The sequence below is a fragment of the Trachypithecus francoisi genome, unplaced genomic scaffold, assembly GCF_009764315.1.
Source record: "Trachypithecus francoisi isolate TF-2019V2 unplaced genomic scaffold, Tfra_2.0 Lachesis_group11, whole genome shotgun sequence".
In the NCBI taxonomy this organism is placed as follows: Eukaryota; Metazoa; Chordata; class Mammalia; order Primates; family Cercopithecidae; genus Trachypithecus; species Trachypithecus francoisi.
In genome coordinates this window covers 126,605,611-126,630,546 of record NW_022681456.1, presented here as the reverse complement: position 1 = coordinate 126,630,546, position 24,936 = coordinate 126,605,611, and the positions used below count along the sequence as shown (strand labels likewise).

General features: G+C 41.5%; 1 long non-coding RNA gene across 1 annotated transcript in view; it reads left to right on the top strand.

Annotated features, from left to right (window-relative positions):
- The window catches only part of LOC117091119, a 28,643-nt gene extending 11,476 nt beyond the window's left edge, over positions 1-17,167 (top strand). Inside the window, exons 2-4 of the long non-coding RNA XR_004440243.1 lie at positions 15,300-15,409; positions 16,379-16,628; positions 17,055-17,167. This is a non-coding gene — a long non-coding RNA (uncharacterized LOC117091119). The remainder of the gene's footprint in view (positions 1-15,299; positions 15,410-16,378; positions 16,629-17,054) is intronic.
- Positions 17,168-24,936: the final 7,769 nt, after the last annotated feature.

Here is a 24,936-nt window from a genome sequence, read left to right as displayed (position 1 = left end):
AAAAAAAAAAAGAAGAAAGAAAAAAAAAGACAGAAAAGAAAAGAAATCACTGAAGAATAAGCAGGGCATCAGATAAATACACAAATGACATTTTCCAAGTTGACTCTGTGAAGCCACATGCGGTACCCAAGTACAACGCTATTTCTTCAGGTTTTTTGTTTGTTTAAATATAGCTATCATGACAGGCTATTAAATGCCTTTCTGAAATGAAGATACTTTATATAGCTATGGCATTCTTCCGATTTACTGCCTGGGAACAATTTTAAAATGGGGAAATGGGGTTAGTTCCACATGGCTAGTTCTCAGTGAACCCATAAAGATTTTTAATGATCATCTCTCTATAAATATTAACTTACAGATCTCCTGAAGGCAAATAACTAGGGCATCCAATGCCAAAAATATAATGCCAAAGTCAGAAAAAAAAAATATATATATATATATATTTTGGAAGCAGAAGGAACCAATATTCTTCCAACAACTTGCTGTTTAAATCTCTGTTGATAGAGAGTAATACACAGAACTGTGTTTGGGGGAGAGAAGATGGGCAGATTGTGTAAGTCAAAGGCTTTTGAAGGTCTTTGGAAGAGAGAGTCAGTGGAGTCTTTGTGAATGATGCAGGCAACCTCCAGGAGGGCCTGAGACCTGCTGGGACTTGCACCAGCTCTGTCCTTCCCAAAGCACCAAACTCTTCCTCCCTCTCACTTGTCACCATTCTGCCTGCAGCAGTTGGAGTCAACTCTAGCCTTTTTAATAAGACAGTTTGGAAGAGAGACAAGCCTTTTCAGTCTGAGAGATAAAAATAAAAATGTCAGTGATCAGAATTTCCACATATGGTCTCAAATGATAGATGAAATTTAAAGCTGGCAATTGTCCTGAGCTGGAAAGACGTAAGCAACAAAGGCTGGAAGGAGGTTTAGGGTTTTGGTTGCCTTTCTCCTCCCCCCCCGGCTAAGTGATAATGGACTGTCCCCAAACACAGCAAGTTCTTTCCTTTTTAAGGGCAGTGAAGGTTGCCAGGACTTGTCCATTTGCAACCGACCTGCTCAGAAACATTTTGCTGCCCTTCCCCCACCTCTGTGAATAGGTTTTCCCAAAATTCCAGGAGGGAGTCCTCTACAGACTGCCCATCTGTTCTTAGGCATGTAGGGAATCTGGGTAACAATTACATTTGGGAATCACCTGTTGGAGCTCCGGAAGAGAGACCAAACTTCTGCACCAAGCCCTTGGCAATTTCTTTTTCTCCAAGACAGTTTTGCTTTTGGGTGCAGTTAGAGATTAGGAGGAAAGATTAGAAGGGGAAAGGAGAGATACATATCTCAGCTGAGAAGGGTCAAAGTCTAAGAAAGGTTGGCTTTTGCCCTGACACAAACAAGTGAACACATTTTCAAGGCCAAAGTTGATGAGAGTGGTTGATCAGCACTCTAGAGCTCTTAACGTGAATCCAGGAGCCCCGGGCTCAGCTGGGATTGTACCACAAATTTTTCCAGCCTCAACTTATTCACCTAAAAAATGAGAAGGGACAAAATAATCTTTAAAAAATAATTTCTTGTTGGACAATTCCATTCCAACATCTTGTAGGAAGAATTCTGAGACTAAACTATAGCCTTGGCCAGTGGTTCTCAAACTAGAAGGTGAATCAGAAACATCTGGAAATCTTATTAAGAGCCAGATTTGGGGTCCCACCACCAGTTTCTGATTTATTGGTTGGTGGTGGGGCCTGAGAATTTGCATTTCTGACAGGTTCTTAGGTGATACTGTTGCTGCTGGTTCAGGTACCCATACTTTAAGAATCTCTGGTCTAGACCACAAAACATTCAGATGAACACCCAGCAGGTTAATGATCATGCTTAGTAAAAACAGGTTGAGTATCCCAAATATGTGAAATCAGAAATACTCCAAAAGCGGAAACTTTCTGAGTGTGAGCATGATGCCACCTGTGGAAAATTCCACACCGGACCTCATGTGACCAATGGCAGCCAAAATGCAGGCACACAGCAAACCATCAATTCAGTTTCCCTAAGGGAAAAAAGGCCCTCCCAGCCCACTTCAGCTGCGGTCTTTTTCACCCACAACCAAATTCTCACAAAGGGTAACAAGATAAAAACTTTGCTTCATGCTCAAAATTATTTAAAATATCATATAAAATCACCTTAAGGCTATGTGTATAAAGTGTATATGAAGCACAATGAATTTCATGTTTAGATGGGTTCCATTCCCAAGATATCTCACTATATATATACACACACACACACACACACACACACACACATATATATATATATATGCAAACAGTCCAAAATCTGAAAACATCCCAAATCTGAAACACTTTTGGTCTCCAGCATTTCAAATGAGGGATACTCAACCTGTAATTATCTACAGGCCTGACTAAAGAACCTGTTTAGCGAAAGATGACTTCAGGGACTGAGCCCAGACTCACACATGCTCAAGGCCATGAGGGTGAGGGACTTGGGAAGAGGAGCATTCAGGAGTCACAATCTGCACCTTGAAAGATGCCACTGGAATTTAAGAAAATCCAGCAGCTAGTAGGAGCAGTTGATAATGTTTATAACCTATCTCTGGCCTTACAAAAGACCTGTTAAAGGGCTTCCACAGCCGTGATCTCAGATTCTTAAAACAAGCCTGCAACATAGAGCACAAGGATAATTGTCCTGCTTGGGAGTTGGATTGGGAATCACCTGCCTTTGTTGATCCAGCAAAGACCCTAGTGAGGAGTTGTTTTGCCAGCGAGGCAGATGAGTATACGTACAGCCATGTAGAGTCCCTTTCCAGAGGCCTTGTATAAGCAGTAAATTGATGAGATTCAAGATACAGTCTATTTCCCTTTTTAACTTCACTCTCATATTGTAGCATAAGTTACTGAACTAACTGGGTCACAAAAAGTGTTAACAAGTTGAGAAGGGCCACAGGGCTCTTAGATCCTTGAGTCAGGGTTAGCAACTAAATTCACCAACAGAATTACTATACAGCCAGGAAGCACAAACCTTTCAAGAATTTGTGCTTTCTAACCACTCTGCCTCCTGATTTCAATAGCATAGAGTCCAAGTTACTACTCTAGAAGGAAAAACAAATCCAAACTCAAAATAGGGGAAAAAGAGCAAATTCTGGTTTACTGAGAAAGATCTTAAGGTCATTTAACAAGTATTTGCTGAGCAACCATCATGCACTAGGCAGTGGAGATATGTTGACAAATAAGACAGGCATGACCGCTGCTTGGAGAGAGCTTACAGTCGAGGAAAGGAGACATAATTTAAACACATCAGCCTCCAAATCTATAATTACAGTTGTGTTGAGTGTCATGGCTGAGAACAAGGAAAGCAGTAGTAATAGACACCATGCTATAGTTTCCAAAGCCGATCTACCTCTGGGATACAGAAGTAGAAATCAAGGTTTTAACCTTTATCTTCCGTAACATATCATACGGGCCTTCCCTCATTGCAGAATCATATGCAAGGAGCAACATTTTGTGCCTCAGTATGGGAGGGCTCGTGTCCCTATTGAAAATGGAAACTTGGTGATCCAACATTCGCCTTCTATCTTAGGAAAATCTACGTCAAACTCTGCGTTCCATGATCATCCAAGGAGAATTTGCAGTGAGGTCAGGAAGGGCCATGGAGAAGTTGAAATAGTTGGGAAAAGAGGGGAAAGAAACTTAAGACAGCTCAAGAAGTTGAGCCCACTGACGTGCCCCTTCCAACTACGTGCCTCTTATTAGAAGATAGTGACTGACTGGAGTGCCCTGGTCTGTGACGATAGGAGATTTCAGGGGTTAAAACAACAATGCACACACACTTCTAAAGTGTGGTTCTCTTTCTAGGGGACCTTAATTCAATTGGAGGGAAATACTAAATCTTGAAAAGGTAGATGTCTTTAGTATGGAGAGTTCCAGCCATATTTAAAAACATGACATAAGATTGAGCTCTTAGGTAGGAAGGACACTGAGGAGGCTTACCTGGCTAACTGATCACCTCCATGCCAGGCCACCCTGACATTCCAGGCAAGGAGATGACACCACCTGCCACCCAGTGCACTGGGAGAATTTCCAGGGGAGCAGGGGTTCTGGGAAGGTCTCCACCCCAACTTAGGTACTCTGAATGCCATAAAGAGAATCACAGGCTTATTCTTTTGGTTCAGGGTTTTGTCTAAAGTTAAAATGCAAGGGTTTCCAGAGGGGTGGCAGTTATGACTATGTCTTAAAACAATACGAGGAAGTACCTTATTAGATCTTTCTCAATCAGAGCTAGTGGAGAGCAAAAGAGAAAGGCCACAGACCTAGTAAAGTGTCATGTGGGATAGAAAAGAAAGAAAAAGCCTTGGTAGGCTGCATGGAGGAGCAGAATTCCCGGGTGATGTGCTGTGGCGTGCTGTTTTAGAGAGGCAGTGGTGTGCTGTTTTAAAGCATTTGCTGATTTTAATGGTATAAATACTCCCACCGTGGAAATTTCAAGCTGCCATTTTGATGTCAACTGGCCCACAGAATTCCTAGAAATGAGCAATTGGCTCATGTATGCTGCTGGGGAAATGCTGGCTCCTGCCCACTACAGAGGGCTCCACGAGTGGGCAGAGAGACACTGAAAGGAGGTGGTAGGAAGTCCCCACATGCAGGCCTGGCCCTCAGTGCTGGTCTGAGGTTCTCACAGACTGTGTGAAAATTCTCCAGTGTGGAGGGCAGGTGTACTGGGGCCTGGGTGGCCCAGGTAAACATGGGTGGGACTGAAACTACAGACAAGGGAGAAGTTTGGTGGGCCCCTAATTAGAATGAATCTCCCATCTGCCTTTTGAAACCATCACGTAGAAAGGCAATCCCTGCAACAATAGCATTAAAGAAATTATTAAATGATGACTGCTCACATCCCCAAAGTATGCATCTTAGCATGGGGACACCCATTGGAAGACAATACCCTGGAATCACAGAGGAGAAAGTGACAATGAGCAGAAGGGAGGGTGAGGCCAGCTGTTCCCCTTTGTGGGGGAGGCAGGGACAGGCAGAGTTATTAAAAGCTCCATGACATACTTTGGCTTTGGTGGTGAGGTTATGTCTCAGCCTGCGGGATCACTCCCTTCAGAGCACATCGGGAAGACATCAGTGCTGGCCTGGTTGAGTTATTCACGTCCATGGGGCCTAATCCTGCTCCATGTGTTCTCTTTGATAAGGCCCTGCCTTCTGTCTCCAAGCTTGCCTTTTCAGTTCCAGTTCCAGACAGGGCAAAAGGAATGATTCCCCAGCATCTAGGCAGAATCATGAAGGGGGTCAAAGCTTTGTCCTTGCTCTCCCTTCTCCCTTTCAGTAGACTTCTCCAGGCAACCTGAGGCCGGTATCCTTAAAGCAGGGCCCAGGGCTTCCATCTCCAGACCCCAGCTGTGCCACAGGACCTCTGCTCTTCCACCCAATGCTTCTGTGTTGTTTCTTATAGCCCCGTAATTCTTTCTTTCCTAATTTCTCTGATGAATTAAATTCCTGTGAACTATTTCACATGAAGGAGTTAATGACTGCTTTTGACTTAAGCGTCACTCTTTGCCAGTATTTGTAGTTTTACAAGGCTTTGACACTGAAGGACCACTCTGGTATGGGATAACTTCTGCTTTCACAGTAGATAAATAGCAAGATGATCTGGGCAAGGTTTTTGATGCCCTCTGAAGTCATCCCCTGTGAGTGAACATCTAATCCACTCATGTCAGTCCAACTCAGATGTGCCTGGACAGCCCCTGATGTGGAACAGCATCTGTCACTCACCAGATGGATACATCATGCATAGGCTATGCTGGCTCCTTTAATGGGATGAAGTGAGACCCCTAAAATGGCCCCAGCTCTTCTATTCAGTCCAAAGACCAAGAAGAGACAGAGAGAAAGAGAGAGGAAATTAAAATGTGTGACTGATACTCCCATTGTCTAGTGTTCCTATCTTTATGTCAGTGTGTAACCAGTGCTTAGCTCCCACTTACAAGTGAGAACATGCAGTATTTGGTTTTCTGTTCCTGCATTAATTCACTTAGGATTATGGCCTCCAGCTGCATCCACAGTGCTACAAAAGACACAATTTCATTCTTTTGTGTGACTGCATAGCATTTCATGGTGTATATGTACCACATTTTCTTTACCCAATCCATTGTGGATGGGCACCTGGGTTGATTCCATGTCTTTGCTATTGTGAATAGTGCTTTATTACATACAAGTACGTGGGTCTTTTTGGTAGAATGACTTGCTTTCCTTTGGGTATATTCCCAGTACTGGGATTGCTGGATTAAATGGTAGTCCTAATTTTAGTTCTTTGAGAAATCTCCAAACTGCTTTCCGCAGGGGCTGAGCTAATTTGTACTCCCACCAAAAGTGTATAAGCATTCTATTTGTACTGCAGCCTTGCCAACGTTCGTTACTTTTTGACTTTTTAATAAGAGCCGTTCTGACTGATGCTATCTCATCATGGTTTTGATTGGCATTTCTCTGAGAGTGATGTTAAGCATTTTTTCACATGTTTTTGGGCTGCTTGTATGTTTTCTTTTGAGAAGAGAGAGGGAGGAGGACAAGGGTTGAAAAATGATCTATTGGCCGGGCGTGGTGGCTCAAGCCTGTAATCCCAGCACTTTGGGAGGCCGAGTCGGGCGGATCACGAGGTCAGGAGATCGAGACCATCCTGGCTAACGCAGTGAAACCCCGTCTCTACTAAAAAATACAAAAAATTAGCCGGGCGAGGTGGCAGGCGCCTATAGTCCCAGCTACTCGGGAGGCTGAGGCAGGAGAATGGCGTAAACCTGGGAGGCGGAGCTTGCAGTGAGCTGAGATCCGGCCACTGCACTCCAGCCTGGGTGACAGAGCGAGACTCCGTCTCAAAAAAAAAAAAAAAAAAATGATATATTGGGTACTATGTTCACTATTTGGGTGACAAGTTCAATAGAAGTCCAACCTCAACATCACATAGTGTAACAAGTAACAAACTTGCACATGTGTCCCCTGAATCTAAAATTTTCTTAAAAATTTAAATTTAAAAAATTAAAGTGAATTTTACAATTTTTAAAAAAGAGACAGTCTCAAGCCACCATTCAGACCAGAGTGCAGTGATTTTACGATTGTTTAAAGAATTCTTTTCTGCTAGCCTTATTTTTGCTGGTAAGAGTGACGATCATATTCATTACATGAAAAGTTCTGTCATACTCTTGCTATTTAAAAATAAATAATGCTACATATATAAAAGAAAAATGTGTGACTGGTGAATCCTTTCCTGAGAGCAGCACACTGCGCAGAGTGGAAAGCAGGGTTTGTCCAGGCTATGAACAACCCGGGCAGCTCTGACTCGTGACTCGTCTTTGTCAGATATTCTCCAACATGCTTTGGGGCTGCGGCACACCCATGAAACTGCAGTTTTCTCAGGCTGTACATACCCCCTCTTAATCAACACAGGACGCCAGCCACACTCGCAGACCTACCAACTCCTCTCTCCTCTCCCCGAACCCTATTCAAGACAGAACTTCTTGGGCAGGGCTGAGTAGGGTATGATGCTCCAGATGCAGTGAGTGATAATAATTGCAGTAGCTATCATTTGTCACATGCTTACTCTGCCCAGCTGCTATGCTCAGGCTTTATACAAATATATGTGATCGCATTTAATCCCTGCAACCTCCCATTCAGTTTCACATTATTATTATTTTCAGTTTACAGATGAGGAAACGGAGACTCAAGCTAAATAATTTGCCCAAGGGCACACAGCTCATAAGTCACACAGTGAGGACAGAATATACCATGAATCCAAAAAAAGCTGGTTTCCCTCCATAATCCATGCCCTGAAAGCTAGTTCCACTTCTCCATCTCAACTGAGCTGGGGCATCACCTGTGCTTCCAGGGGCTGGGTCCACGTGGCCATTGTGATCTGTAGCCAGATACACAGTAGAATCAAATTAGTCTGAAATCCAGAAGATAAATGAAGACCAGCAGATGATTTTTCCAGGCTTTACCATAATACTCCAGATGTTTCCATATCTGGAGGTAAATGCATTTGAAACATCTGGCTCCCTTCTTACCTAAAAATTTCATTTGCAAAAGGCATAGGAAGACCATCAACACAGATGTGATGGAGCAATCTAAATCCTGCCTGAAGGACTCAGAACAGCTCTGAAGTCCTTTTGGGTGCAATTATTCCAGGCACCAGCTGTACTCTCTATCACACACTTGGCATCTTCATGCAGGTGCGCCAGCAGACGATAGGAGAAACAGGGGTCCTTCCTTCCTATTTTAATGTAAATCTTTACCTGCTTCCTGACTTCTTATGAACTGTGCCTAATTTCTACTCAAGGTCTGAGTGCTCACCTAGCAGGAACAGAGATGAGATGGTTCCTACAACCATAACAAGAGACGCAGTCTCTGGAGGAACCTGGGCTTTCTTTTCACTCTTTCACATGCCCACCAACTGACTTCAACCTTCAGCAAAGTCTTGGAATGAAAAGCTAAAAATTTAAAAGGCAGTGGCTCTCAGAAAGGTGAGAACAAAAAATGGTATTCAGATTCCACCTGGTTCATTTAATAAATGCCCATGTAGAACTTGACATGCAACATATTGCACTGGCTCTGAGTGAGTGCTAAAACATACTGGGCACAGTCCTTGTCTTTGAGGAGCTTATCACCCTATTGGAAAGATTTTAAAAAATTAATAATGTGATATAAACATTGGTAGTACCAAGTAACTAAAATTCTACAAGGCACATGCAAGAGTAAGGAAAATGTGTTAAGATTTCCATGAGTTCTAAGGTAGGAGGGATTTCATGAAACAGCAGGGCCAAAGTACGACCAGAGATAAAGGGGATTGCTGGGGTAGAGAAGAGGAACAAAGAGAAGACCATAGGCGAAAGCAGTCTTTAGCCAAGCTCATTTCCTTGTGCCAGCCATGCTATTTCCTTTGTCTTTTGGCATACACCACACCTCTCCTAAATGGTCCTTCCTTTCTTCTCATCTTCCTCCTTTCCTCTTTCTCTTACTATCCTTTTATCATTCGAGTTACTGAAATCTTTTCCATCCTGTCTTACTTTAGCTCAAGTCCAAACTTGTTCTTCAAGCCTTTCCCAACAATTCCAGAGTAAGCTAAATTTTCCACTCACTTCTTTCTTACAATAAGTACCACGCCTTGGGAAAATTAATATGCTGCCTTCTATTGTTTGCTAATGATTTTGTTCTATGTCCCTAATGATACTTCAAGCTTCTTATGGGCAGGGTTGTGTATAGCATTTCTTGTGTACCCAGCATATTGCCAGATGTGTAATAAAGGCTCAGAGAATGTTGTTAGAATGCCTCACCATTCAGTTATTAGTTGACTGGCCTCATTTGAAGTTCTGCAGAAGCAAAAGTTCAGATATTTAATGATCTAGGGAACGCCTTTGTGCTCTTCCAAAATTTATCCTGTTTTGTTAAAGCAACTGCCTTTTACTTTTCATTAAAAACTTTCTGTTCTTGGAAATACTGCTTTTCCTCTCATCTCTATACTTAATGTCTTTGGATCCCCTTGCCCATTATTTAAGTCATTGGGACACCTTCAAACTTCTGCATTGTGGTCGGACATGGTGGCTCACACCTGTAATTCTAGCACTTTGGGAGGCTGAGGCGGGAGGGATCACCTGAGGTCAAGAGTTTGAGACCAGCCTGGCCAACATGGTGAAACATCACCTCCACTAAAAATACAAAAATTAGCAGGGTGTGGTGGTGGGCACTTGTAATCCCAGCTACTCGGGAGGCTGAGGCAGGAGAATCACTTGAACGCAGGAGGCGGAGATTGCAGTGAACCAAGTTGGTGTCATTATACTCCAGCCTGGGTGACAGAGTGAAAAAAACTCCTTCTCAAAAAAACAAAAGCAAAAACAAACAAAAACTTCTGCATTGCTTCAGTGAGTGTTGAATAGTTTCAAACAATTGATTTCATATGTCTTGGCCTCAGATTCCACATTGGTTAAGATCCTGAGCGTAATTATGGCTCTGTCCTTAGATTCTGTAGGATGGGAAGACTACTTCATGCAAGAGAAACCACATTGATTTAGAATATGCAAAAAATAAATAAATAAGTAAAACAAAGAAATACATAAAGCAGAAGAAATTATAAGAATGTGAGGGGAAGCCTGGTGAGGTGGCTCAAATCTGTAATTCCAGTGCTTTGGGAGGGCAAGGTGGGAGCCTGGCTAGAGGCCAGGAGTTCAAAACCAGCCTGAGCAGTATACTGAAACCCTATCTCTACAACAATAATAGTAATAATAATTAGGCATGGTGGTGTACCTGTGGTCCTAACTACTGGGGAGGCTGAGGTGGGAGGCAGTAGAGCCTAGGAACTCAAAGCTGCAGTGAGCTATAATTGTGCCACTGCACTCCAGTCTGGGTGACAGAGTGAGGCCCTGTCTCTGAAAAAGAAAAAAGAATACAGAAGTGTCCCGTAGAACTTAGGGACAAGAACGTAACCTAAACCAAGAAGACATTTCAGCGAGTCATCCACTATACCTCACTCTGTCTCCACCCCCCTTTACTCCTCTTCTCCTTTCTTCTCTTCTGCCCGCTTCTCTTGCTGAACCCCTCTACTTTGGCCCAAATGACCACTGTATGATTTCTGACTCAAGATCTGAAGATGAGATAACCAGAAAACAATTGTCCTAGAGTGGGCAGAGCCTGGGCTTGGATGGGTAGAGTGCGTCTGTGTGCACACTTCTAGTGGCTCTGGGGTTAGACTTGGAGATACCGATTTCCTCACAGAGACCCTTGAAAGCAGAACTGGCATCTCCATTCTACTCCGTGCCATTCCTTTTCATCACTGCATTATCAAATGTTCCTGACCAAATATTCATCTGCAGTACAGGAAATGGACTGGAATAATTGAACCCAATGAGAAAAATGTAAAATCTGACATCTTAGTCCAAAAAAAAAAAAAAAAAAGAAGGGCACAAGAGAAAAGATTGAAGGAAATTCAGCTAAAGGATCTCATGGAGAAAAGAGCATGTGGGTTTCCTAGATTGTAATAAGAATGTGAATCTCCTGTGAATGTGGTTGCCAAGAAGATGAAGGCAAATGTATACTAATTCATAGGAATTTACTGTCGAGAGCAACGAAAGTAAAACCCCACTCTATTCTGATGACTTTTCAGTATTGCTTTTAGTATGTAGAGAAGCAGGCAGTCTGGAATGTGTTCAGCGAGTAACCAGGATGTCAAAGAACTTGAAACCAGGCTACACAAGGTTTTGATAGCAGAGCAGGAAAGATCTAACCTGGAAAAGGGAAGCTGTCAATGGTGCTGGGTCTTGGTCTTCAGACTTCTATCATGTGGAAGCTATAGTCAGAGCACCCAAGGATCCCAGTGAAGACTTGGCAACCTAACAAGTTCACCTTAATGTAAGCACACTTTTTAGGACTGGCCAACTCATGTAGAGAATGGCCAATCATTTGTTAAAACTCTAAGTGGGTGCATAGAAGTCAGGGGTGGGATCCAAGAGAGAGAAGGATTTGAAACAGACTGTGCTAGATGATTTCTAACAACTTTTGTGGTTATGAAATTCAAGCAGGAAGGGAATCATTATTCCCATTTTATAGCTGAGGAAATCAAAGCCCAGAGTAATTAGGTGACTGTTTCAAGGCATGCAGATGGTCAAGATGATGAACTGAAGAGTGACTCATGATGCCAAGTGGGGTGCTCTGTACACCCCACCTTGTGGCTGCTATTGTTAATCTTCCCTATGAATAGTGCCTCCTCACTCAATTCCAGAATAGTCTCTCATTGCCTAACACATTCACAGAGGAGAATCAGTGACTTTCATTGGGAGTCAGAGACCTAGATTCCCATTCCATAGCCAACACTTCTCACACCGCATCCTATCTTTGAAGGACACAATAAAAGAAAATCAATCTCACCCACAACCTGCAGCTGAGAAAATCTCCAACATTAACTCATGTTACTGGCTCACTGCACCAGATTGTGCAGGAGGGATTCAGTGTGAGTTTTCTGTCAGATTAAGAGAGAGGCAGAGGTGAAAAGAGAAAGATGTGACAAAGACCTTAAAAAAGTGTCATGCTCATGGATAGGAAGAATCAATATTGTGAAAATGACTATACTGTTCAAAGTAATTTATAGATTCAATGTTATCCCCATCAAGCTACCATTGACTTTCTTCACAGAATTAGAAAAAACTACTTTAAATTTCAAATGGAACCAAAAAACAGACATCGCCAAGACAATCTTAAGCAAAAAGAACAAAGCTGGAGGCATCACATTACCTGACTTCAAACCATACTACAAGGCTACAGTAACCAAAACAGCATGGTACTGGTACCAAAACAGATATATAGATCAATGGAACAGAACAGAGGCCTCAGAAATAATATCACACATCTACAACTATCTCATCTTTGACAAACGTGACAAAAACAAGCAATGGGGAAAGGATTCCCTATTTAATAAATGGTGTTGGGAAAACTGGCTAGCCATATGCAGAAAACACCCCTTCCTTACACCTTATACAAAAATTAACTCAAGATGGATTAAAGACTTAAACATAAGACTTAAAATCATAAAAACCCTAGAAGAAAACCTAGGCAATACCATTCAGGACATAGGCATGGGCAAAGACTTCATGACTGAAACACCAAAAGCAATGGCAACAAAAGCCAAAATTAACAAATAAGATCTAATTAAACTAAAGAGCTTCTGCACAGCAAGAGAAACTATCATCAGAATGAACAGGCAATCTACAGAACGGGAGAAAAGTTTTGCAATCTATCCATCTGACAAAGGTCTAATATCCAGAATCTACAAGGAACTTAAACAAATGTACAAAAAAAAAAATCAAAAAGTGGGCTAAGGATATGAACAGACACTTCTCAAAAGAAGACATTTATGTGGCCAACAGACAGATGAAAAAAAGCTCATCATCACTAGTCACTAGAGAAATGCAAATCAAAACCGCAATGAGAACAATGAGATACCATCTCATGCCATTAGCCGTCCCTCTCCTTCATCACTCATTCCTCCCAGCCCTTGGCAACCACCAGTCTATTCTGTATTTCTATAAACTTACCTATTCTAGACGTTTTTTATAAGTGGAACCTTACAATATATGTTCTTTTGTGACAAACTTCTTTCACTTAGAATAATGTTTTCAGATTCATTTTAATGATGATCAGTAAAAAGTTAGGAAACAGATGCTGGAGAGGATGTGGAGAAATAGGAATGCTTTTACACTGTTGGTGGGAGGGTAAATTAGTTCAACCATTGTGGAAGACAGTGTGGCGATTCCTCAAGGTTCTACAACCGGAAATGCTATTTGACCCATCAATCCCTTCACTGGGTACATACCCAAATAATTACAAATCATTCTATTATAAAGACACACGCACATGTATGTTTATTGCAGCACTATTCACAAAAGCAAAGACTTAGAACCAACCCAAATGTCCATCAATGATAGACTAGATAAAGAAAATGTGGCACATATACACCATGGAATACTATGCAGTCATGGAAATGGATGAGTTCATGTCCTTTGCAGGGACATGGATGAAGCTGGAAACCATCATTATCAGCAAACTAACACAGGAACAGAAAACCAAACACAGCATATTTTCATTCACAAATGGGAGTTGAACAATGAGAACACATGGACACAGGGAGGGGAATATTACATAACAGGGCCTGTTCGGGGATGGGGGGTTAGGGGAAGGATAACATTAGGAGAAATAGCTAATGTAGATGATGGGTTGATGGGTTCAGCAAACCACCGTGGCACGTGCGTATCTATGTAATAAACCTGCAGGTTCTGCACATGTATCCCAGAGCTTAAAGTATAATAAAAATAAAAATAAAAAAGTGCTAGTTGTGCCGCCCCTGTCAGAAGGGCCTTCAGAAGCTCATATTAGCAACGGCTCTTGGATGGGCCTCAGTTTCAGAAAACCACATATTTTCAAATCACAATATTGCAGAATGCATCAATTTGGTGAGAAACATATTCATTCGCACTAAAAAAAGAAAGTGTTTTATGATGAATTCATTGTCTGGTTCCCTTAAATTGCCCACTGTTCTTCTCTTGTGTGTGTTTGCCTATGATGGCTATTTAAAAATAGTAGCTTTATTGAGATATAATTCATATACCATAAAATTCACTTCTTTAAAGTATACAATTCAGTGGACTTTAGTATATTCACAGAGTCATACAGCCATCACCACTATCTAATTCTAGAATATTTTCATCACCTCAAAAAGAAACTCTGCACCCATTAGCAGTCTCTGTCCTTCATCACCCATTCCACCCAGCCCTGGGCAACCACCAGTCTACTCTCTATCTCTATGAACTTGCCTATTCTAGACATTTTTTATAAGTGGAACCATACAATGTATGCCCTTTTGTGACAAACTTCTTTGACTTAGAATAATGTTTTCAGCTTCATTTGTGTTGTAATATGTGTTAGTGCTTCATTCTTTTTTAGGATCAAATAATATTCTATTTATGGCTATACTACATTTTGTTTATTCATTCATCAGTTGATGGACATATCAGTTCCCACTTTTTGGCTATAATAAATAATACTGCGCTGAACCTTTATGTACAAGTGTTTGTATGAACATATATTTTCATTTATCTGTATATACCTGGGAGTGTGATGGCCAGGGTGTATGGCAACTCTCTGTTTAATCTTTTGAGAAACTGCCAAACTGTTTTCCTAACTGGCTACATTATTTTACGATACTTTCAGCAATGTATAGGGGTTCCAATATCTCTACATCCTTGACAACACTTGTTGTTTTCTCTATTTTTTGTTGTTATAGCCATCTTTGTGGGTATGAAGTGGTATCTTTTTTTTTTTTTTTTTTGAGACGGAGTCTCGCTCTGTCACCCAGGCTGGAGTGCAGTGGCCGGATCTCAGCTCACTGCAAGCTCCGCCTCCCGGGTTTACGCCATTCTCCTGCCTCAGCCTCCCGAGTGGCTGGGACTACAGGCGCCAGCCACCTCGCCCGGCTAGTTTTTTGTATTTTTTAGTAGAGACGGGGTATCACCGTGTTAGCCAGGATGGTCTCGATCTCCTGACCTCGTGATCCGCCCATCTCGGCCTCCCAAAGTGCTGGGATTACAGGCTTGAGCCACCGCGCCCGGCCTGAAGTGGTATCTCTTTGGGCTTTTGATTTACATTTTTCTAATGGCTACTGCTGTTGAGTGTCTTTTCTTGTGCTATTGGCCATTTGTAGAACTTCTGTAGAGAAATGTCTAATCAAATCCTGTGCCAATATTTTAATCTGGTGACTTGTCTCTTTATTCTCCCCGTGCTTCTGAAATCAAAGTCAGATGATGTAACTCTTTTACGGAACGGATTCCCTGTAACAACACTATTCTCTGATCCAAACATGTTGGAATCATGAAGAGGATGATCACTGGATGAACTGTGACCTTAGTGAGAGATGGGGGAATGAACTGTAGGTGACTTCCTAAGTGACTTTTCAGCCAAAGAGATCATGAGAGATTTATTTGCTTAAGACAAAAATGGATATTTATGGAGAGGAAGCAGAGTAAGTCCAAAGGAAAGGGAACCAAGAACAGAGGGCTCTTGAGTGACGTAGTTGAGGATCCTCTAGGCCCACTAGGGCCCTCTGACACGAACTCAGGGTTGTAGGTTAGCTCCTTAAGTTCCACATTCCTGCACGCAGGATGGAGCCTTGAAAAGGAGTTAGTCCTTTGTCCTGGGCCCTCACCTTGCTGAGGGAGCCACATCATTTACTCTTCAGGGGCCTCAGCTTCCTTATCAATATGATAACATCCAGTGCCAAGGTTCTCTCCATAGGGGTAAGAATATTTTATCTCTCCAAGCTCTTAAAGCAGCACAGCAGAACAGCCTGAAAGCTCCATCTTTAGAACTCTTGAAGAAAGCTGGAGAAAGCTATCTTCCTGACACGGCTTATCCTCAGGTAACCCGGAAGGCTCATAAACCCTGCAGGTCAAGTTCTGGACTAGGGAGCTTTGAATGGGCATGTCCTACACCAGGACCCTGGGAAAGCCTGGTCTCTGCTCCAAGGCAAATTTCCACACTAAATGGGTTGCATGTTTTAAAGTGTCCAATGTGCAAGCACATTCTGCTTCCTATTACATACTGACCAACACGGAGCATTGGGTGCCAAAATGGAAAGAAGGAAAAAAGTTGGGTGAACCAAAAAATAACTTGATCACAGCAAACTGTCTTGAGATAAAAAGAGTCATCTCCCCAACCAGTGTCCTATGTACAAGTACAGAAAAAAAATCCATGGCATGTGAGTTCTGATCAGGTCTGTACATTCCTCCCAACCCCAATCCTGGTGAACATTAGCTAGGCATGTGTGTTTGAAGTGGGTTTACTGTGGGAAATACTTCCTTGTGGTTTTGCCTGCAGTTAACATATTAGAGAAGTGGATAGAATCCAAGGCTCAGACACATGCATTCCAGGCAGTCAGGCTGAAGAAGGACAGCTTTGGAGCTGAAGAGGTGGAAGAAAGATTGCCTGGAGCCACGAGTAAAGATGTGCATCTATCAAGCCCACGAAAGGCTGTGCCTGCATCTGCTCCTGTAGGGAGCTGGGATGGCATCTACTCAGTTCATGGGTCATGTCAAAGGCCAAAAGGAATATGAGGTCAGATTCTCAGGTGCGTGTGCCCTTGTGCACTGAGAATAAAAGATTTGTAAACAAATAGAAGGTCATAAATCATCAATGGTATATCAGTAATGGTATATCTAATCAATACCTCCCTTTAAAGATAAAGGCTCTTTTGCCCCGGGATAAACCATTCAGGGAATTTTGCATTTGAACTGCTCCCAGAGAGGACTGGTAAAGCTTTTCTCTTTGGAGGTCATGGGAGTGTGAGCAGCAGCAGGTTGGGGCAGGTTCTTACTGACCAAGGGATTGAAGGAACACAGGGGATGGTGTAGGAGCTCCCAGTCCCAGACTAGCTGTTTGACTTTCTTCCCTATTTCCTAATCTTTAAAATATGAAGGTGAAATTTAATGGTTTCAAAGTTCGCTTCCAGTGGTACCATTCTGATTACTTTATGAAATCTACTTTCCTCTCACAGCTGGGTACAGAGAAAGGAAACATGTAAATGGTCATGAGAAGAATTAAAATTAAATCAAAGGAAGAACTCTCCAACCTTTGGGATCGTGAATGAAAAAGGCAGGACCTTGAGAAAAGCTGTAGGTCTAATTTCCCTAATATTTTAAATAATTAAATCTGCTTAACAAAGGTGGATTATATACATATTTTTAAAAAATTTTTAGAGTCAGCTTCTCACTCTGTCACCCAGGCTGGATGCAGTGTTGCAATAATAGCTCACTGCAGCCTCAATGTCCTGGGCTCAAGTAACCCTCCTGCCTCAGCATTTTGTGTAGCTGGGACTACAGGGGCATACCACCATGCCCAACTAATTATTTCATACGTTTTAAGTTTTCGTAGAGATCAGAGTCTCTCTATGTTGCCCAGGTTGGTCTCAAACCACTCAGCTCAAGCAATCCTCCCTCCTCAGCCTCCCAAAGTACTGGGATTACAGGCATGAGCCACTGTACTCGGCCATGTAGAATATATGTGAGTAGGCTGGAGGCTGCGTGCCTCAAGTGCAGAGACGTGGCTTTCATCTTTAATTGAGCACTTTCCTCCCTAGCTCAGCCTTCTCCATGGCTTTTTCTGCCTGCAATGATCTCTTCCCTTTCCCTTCAAACCAACCCATATGAACTTCTTAGCACCTTCCTTCCACCACGCTACTTTTTTGCTCTTCTTACAAGAGCATCTGTCCCTTAGAGCATCATGTCTGAATTCCTCTTTCTCACTTCTAACTCCCCAAAACACGCCTCTGCTATTTAAAATATTCCACTCCTGCAAACACTTTTTTTCTTTTTGGTAGAACCTGACCTGTCCAGTAAATAGACCTGGAATCCAGGTCCTAGATCATTCCCACTGCCATGACTTTGTTCATTTTTGCCCAAATTTTGAATGTGCCTCCTGTCTAGGAACCCTATCTATCCTTCAAGGTTATGTGGAATTACTACCTCTTCTCTGAAACCTTCAACCTTCTCTGACTCATCCAGCCCTTCCTGAATGTTCTTTTCCATATACACAGTTGAGCCTCAAAGGTTTGGCTTTTGCACTTAATGATAGCTTTTAATCTCATCTCTACAAATAAATTGAAAGCTAGTGTTAGGCACATAGTAGCCCTCAATAAAGACTAGATGGATTTGAATTCACCTGGGCCTTTACTCTTCCATGATGAGTTAGACTTACTAACCCTGGGACAGGTTGTCAGAACAGTTACCTGGCTGACTGGTGGCTCCTTTGTATGTATCGACCTATATAACGCCTGGGGTGTTCATAATATTTTTGGATACCTCCACCAAGAAAGGATCATTTATCAGTCTTCTGATTGCTTGATAAGAGGATCCTGATACCACGGAATTTCCTTGTATCTGGATCAATGTTTATTACTAGTAGGTCCATGTTAGGAACACAGCCTGAGTATGGCTTTGGTTCAATAGAGTAGATTAAAAGCCGTTCTGGACCATAAAAACTAATTGCCAACTGTATGACTAAAAAAGAAAAGAAAAAGCTCTGATCGAAAGTATGGGTCTGCTCTGTACCTTAGAGGGAATAAATCTTCCGTCACTCAAGTGGGCAGGGTCAATAATGCAGATTGAAAGAGCACTAGGATGAACATCAGACAGTCTGGATTCTGATTAGCTTTCCCACTAGTTTATGAACTTGTGAGGTGATCTAGGAAAAACTACAGCACCCCTCATGGTCTTAGTTTCTGCCCATGTAAATAAGTTTGCATAAGATGGTCACTAATGTCCTACAAGCTCTGACATGGTATGAATCCATGAAAGCAGTTGTTAGAACACTGCTCTCTATTCTTTGACAACATACGTAAAGAACAGAGCAATGCCATGTTATAGACATGAGGAGGAGGAGCTGGAAACATAGTCTTAGGTCCTGTCCATCTACTCACCCATCCACTTAAGACATACTGATGAATACCTACTATGTGCCAAGCTTCGTTCTAAGCACTGGGAATACAGTGAGCAGCAACAATAACAATAACACAAGAATCTTTACAACAAAGCCTAGATTCTAGTGGTGAGACACAGACAATGAAGACATCAAGCAATATATACATAATATGTCAACTAAAGATGGATTACCTCACGTGGCTACACAGGCCACACACTGCAAATGCCCAGGCGGTACCTTCACATAGACTATGGTGGCCCTAGGTGGTGGTGAGTGCTATGAAGAAAAGTAAGCATCTTGGGAGATACAGAGCACAGGGCACGTGCTAGAAAAGTACAACAGAAAGGAGAGTGGTGCGGGGCCCATCACACACATTCAGGAAGTCCATTTGTCACTTGGCCTCAGCTCTCAGTGTGGAGGGCATTTTCAGATGAGGTGCTACACCAGCTTCTACCTTTAGTTTTACCACATAGAATTTTGCTTTTTATTTTGTAAAATGCTACATTCACTTATGCAAGACATAGTTCATGACTTATGCAAGACATAGTTCATGGGTGAGGATGGTGAAGCAGCTTAAAATGAGGGAAGGTTCAATAACAATAAATTAATCAATATATGAATATTAGACCCCGAAGGAGAGATGAGTAGAATAGGGCCCTTTCCCCAGGTAGGAAGGCAAGGCATGTACCTCATTGTGTTCAGTGAAAGTGGAAAATAATAAATGCTAAATGACTAGGGCTGCAAGAACATGCTGCAGGAATTGAGGGGAAGAAAATCACTGTGGTCTGAGATGATTAGAAGAATATTCAGAAAACCTGGGGCTTAAGGATCTGCAGGATTTTGCCAAATAGAGTCAAGAAGATGAAAAGATGGGGATAAAACACACAGATGAGAACACTGATGGCAAGTTCAAGGGGCTGGAAGAGGAATAGGCAGTCACACAGCGTGAGAGGACGAGGGAGGTAGATTGGGGATCAAATTCCAATTTTAAAAGCTTAGGTGTTTCTATTAGGCCTGGGAAAGTTCCAGCCACCCCATTTAGAGGTTCAACTTGGGCAAAGGTGGGACACCACCCTCTACTCCCTCATCGTCAGCCCCATTAAGCTCTTCCATTCAAGGGTTTTGCTGTCAGCATCTCTCACAATAAGAATATTAACAACAACGCCTCATAATCGTATAGTCCTCTGCACATCACCAAGTGCTATATTTGAAATCTCATAAAGGCAGGGGTCATATGGTACTCCATTCAACTGTTCAAACTTGGCACAGTGCTTGTCACATAAGAGTCACTCAGTAAATTCTTCATTAATAAAAAAAATAAGAGATCCATGCATCTTCTCATTTGAACATCAGAATAATCCTCTAAGGCAGTAAAGCCAAATATGCATATCCTAATTTTACGAATAAAAGAAGCAAAGACCAGAGTAGGTGTATGATTTGTCTAAGTTTTCTTAAGTACTGTGCTACAAATTTTGTATTAAGAATTGCACTGAGCTAGGAACCAGACGACTAGGAACGAGTGAAGTAAGAACTTGGTTTTGGCACTTAGCTGGATCTTGAGGAACTTTTCTTTGTTTGTTTTGTTTTGTTTGCCCATTAAATATGTATGGAACTAAATTTCATTGGTTCCAAGGTACACACACACACACACACATATTTATATCATCACATTGTCATGTCACTGAAGTCAGGATGTGTCTTGCAATCAGTGCCATGCATATCTTAATTTGCAGAATTTCTCTTAGAGTCTGAAATGTGGTAACCTCTGCCCTGCCTGCCTACCTGCTAGAATATAAATGTGATAGTGCTTTGTAAACTGGGAAGTACTGTACAAATAAGTAAGAACTAGTGAAACAGAAGTTGCCGCTGCCTTCCTTAATACCTGGTCGCACAATTCTGACTGCTCTAGAGCAGCCAGCTCCCAAGTAAGTTCTGCTTAGAGTCCCTGAGCAGTCTTGGCTAGAGAGAGGATTAAATGGCATTAACCTGACAAGCAAATGTTGGCATTTCTGAAACACCTGGTACAAATCTTTGCTATTGATTAAAGGAATTAGTGGTCTGCGAATGTATGAATAGACAAAAAGAAAGGAAATGCAATCCTTTTCCACAAGCCCAGACACAGATCAGACATGCGCTGATTTCTTTTTTCCCTGTTTGCACATACCTGTGGTTCCATGGGGCTGAATTCCCGGAAGGAGCTCCTTTGACACAGAGATCCTGCTCTAGCAAGCGAATCCCTCCCCAGTAGAACTTCTCCCCCAAGCACTCCACATCCTCCTTTGACCACAGCAGCCAGTGCCAGGGAGACAGCGTGCAAGGGACTGATAAGAGGGCTAGTAATCTCTGCCCTGGGTCTGTTGGGGCATATTGCAATCTAGAGCCACTAAATTGCCAGATTATCTGCATCTGGCCTCCACCACCCACACTTGTAAAAAACAAACAAAAATGTCAGTATTTGGGGAAGAGATGGGGGAGGATAAAATGATCAACAGGGATAAGACTGGGATAAGGCAAATTAGGTAACTGGGGAGCAAAATTTAAGGAGGAACACGCTTTCACTGTAAAAAGCACGTAAGTTGCTTTCTAATATTCCTGGTTTGTCACTCGTTCCTACTAGGTGTTGGACAAATTATTGAATAATCCTGGGCTCTAACACTTCCAAGCACATAAAATAAAGTAGTTAATCAGTTTCACACTGAATTATAAAAGTTTTTGCAGCACTTAATTATAAATCTTTCACACATTCTTTGTTATTTGCTCTTCACTACAAATGGGAGTTTATTTTTATAATTATTATGATATGCTATAAACAATCTAAAGCTAAGAGTGTAACTTGATCAAGAGGCTAGAGACTGGTAAGCAACAGGATGCCACTACTTAGCATTAAGTTGCTATGGAAATTTAGTTTTCTTTTTTATTCCTATTACCCGTATTAATGCACAAAGTTTTGAAACAGAGATGACACTCTTGTCACATTACCTGGGTATTAGAATGGTAGCAATGACTGTGCAGAATGCTAGCTGGGAATTGCATGTCTCCATCCATGGACTATTGGTTTAAGAAGGAATAATTCAGTTAAGTCGAGATGGACCTTCAGTTCTCAGGAACATTTAAGTTAAAAATAGAGTGTCCCAACATGGCGGGGAGAAGAAAACAAAGAAGATGGTTTGTCATTATGTCAGAGTCAGATTGAAAGGGGGCAGGAACTGATTTGAAAAGGGTTACATTTACCAGCTTCTGTACATAAGTAAATTGGAAAATAACAACACTCATCATGATCCTTTGCAACGAAGAATAGATGAGTTTAGAAAACACTTCTGGAATGGTGGAGTAAGGACCTCTGAAAATATGCTCCTCCATAAAAGGAAAGAGAACACTTTCAACTTTCAAAAGGATGAAAATCAATTTTTTAAACTCAGGAAATTAACCAAAGGCTTGCAACAACCCAAGGAGTATTTATTCAGGAAAATGGCTAAATCTTGGTATCAACAGTGAAACTGATGGTGTTTAAATCTGCCCTGTTTTCATCCCCTCTCCCTAGCATTGTGGTCATCTTGAAAACCAATAGCTTCCCAGCCATAGCGTCTATGAAGACCAGCAGCCTAGCAGCTGCTGCTGAAAAAAAAAGGGTACAATGGGCTTGGGGCTACCCCCAAAGCCCCATACCTAGACAATTGTCACTATTTGATCTGTCTGGCAGTTTCCTGGAAAAGCCCCATTAACAGGTCTTATTTTTACTTTACCTGACTCAGGACTAACAACCCTATCCCCAGAGTCTTTTTTGAAAAAAAAAAAAAAAAATCAATGACAATTTTTTAACATTACAGCTGTTATAAGATGAGGCAAAGAGGTTTACAAAAAAGCTTCAAAGGAAATACTGGGGAATTAGATACCATAGAAGACATTGAAAAGATCTGATTAGTTCTAGAATTGAATGCCACACTCATGTGCAGAGTTGTGCATATGCCAAGAAAAGACTTGAAAAGGCCCTAATCTCTCATTTCTGGCTGACACTGTGGCTCTCTACAAGCAGGAGGTGAAGGCTAAAGCAGAGTAATAAACTACCAAAGTACAAAATCCATCCCCCAACACACAATGAAAGCTGATGAAAGGCATTTAAGCATTACTTTGTCTAATTACCAACTGACCACGAAACTAACCAATAGAAACTTCAACAGCCACATAAAACAAAGATACAGAATTTACAGAAACAGTGCAAGAGAAACACTAAGCAAAGAAAAAAAAAAAACAGAAAGAATAACATAATTTAGACAGGAGGGGAACCTGATTTCCAAAGTTACCACACTCTACTATTTGAAATTTCCAGTTTTCAACAAAAATTATGAGACATGCAAAGAAATTGGAAAGCATCACCCACATACAGGGAAAAGGCATTCAACAGAACTTGTGTCTGAGGGAGCTGCGATTGGTGACCACTAGAAATATACTTTAAATCAGCTACTGTAAGAGTGTTTAAAGAACTAAAGGAAATCACTCTAAAAAACTAATGCAAAGTATGAGAACAGTGTCTTACCAAATAGAGAATACCAATAAAGAGATAGAAAATATTTTTAAATACACACACACATAAACAGGCACACACAGACAACTAAATAGAGATTCTGGAGTTGAAAAGCCCGTGAAATTTAAAAATTAATAAAGAAACTAAACAGCAAGTTTGATCTGGCAGAAGGAAGAATCGGTGAACTTGAAATTGACAGAGCCTCAAAGACCTGAGGGACACCATCAACATACACATAATAAGAGTGTCAGAAGGAGATGAGAGGAAGAAAGGAGTGTAATGGTCAAAGTTTTCTCAAATTCAGTGAAAAATTAATCTATATACCTGGAATTCTCAACAAACCTCAAGGAAGATAAAATTAAAGAGATCTAAAACTAGACCTATCATAGTCAAACTGTTGAAAGTCCGAAACAAAGAATCTTGAAAAAGCAAGAAAAAAGTGACTTACTATGTACAATGGACCTTCAATAAGATAAAAACTGACTTTTTGTCGGAAGCCACAGGAGCCAGAAGGCAGTGAGATGATACATTAAAATGTTGAAAGAAAGGGACTGTGAACCAAGATTTCAATACTGAGAAAAACAATCTTTCACAAGTAAAGGAACAATTAAAACAATCCCAGATATACAAAAACAGTGAATTCATTACTAGCAGAAATACTAGAGGCCTTCAGACTGAAAGAACATTAGATAGTGACCAAAGTCAAGGAAAAGAAATAAAGAGCACTTATAAGGTGCTCTAACTTCATAAGGTAAATATAAAACAGTGTATAAATGTAGTTTTTGTTTGTAACTCCTTTTTCTAGTATCTCACTTTAAAACACTACATAAAATAGGCTAGGCGCAGTGGCTCAAGCCTGTAATCCCAGCACCTTGGGAGGCCGAGGTGGGCAGATCACGAGGTCAGGAGATTGAGATCATCCTGTCTAACACGGTGAAACCCCATCTCTACTAAAAACGCAAAAAATTAGCCAGGCGTGGTGGTGGGCGCCTGTAGTCCCAGCTACTCTGGAGGCTGAGACAGGAGAATGGCGTGAATCTGGGAGGTAGAGCTGGCAGCGAGCCAAGATTGCACCACTGCACTCCTGCCTGGGCGACAGAGTGAGACTCTGTCTCAAAAAAAAAAAAAAAAAAAAAAAATACACAAAGATGTCATTATGACAACAGCATAAGGGGGAGATTGTAACTATACAGGAGACTCATTTTTGTATACTATTAAAATTAAGATGATGTTCTAGATTTTTATAACCAAAGATGTTAATTCTAACCCACAGAGCATCCAAGAAAATAACTCAAAAATAAATACTAAAAGAAACAACAAAGGAATTAAAATTGCACATTAGAAAATATCTATTTAACACAAAAAAGGGAATGATGGAGAAATGAAGAAACAAAAGGACACAAGAAATGCAAAATACAAATAGCAAACTGACAGATAG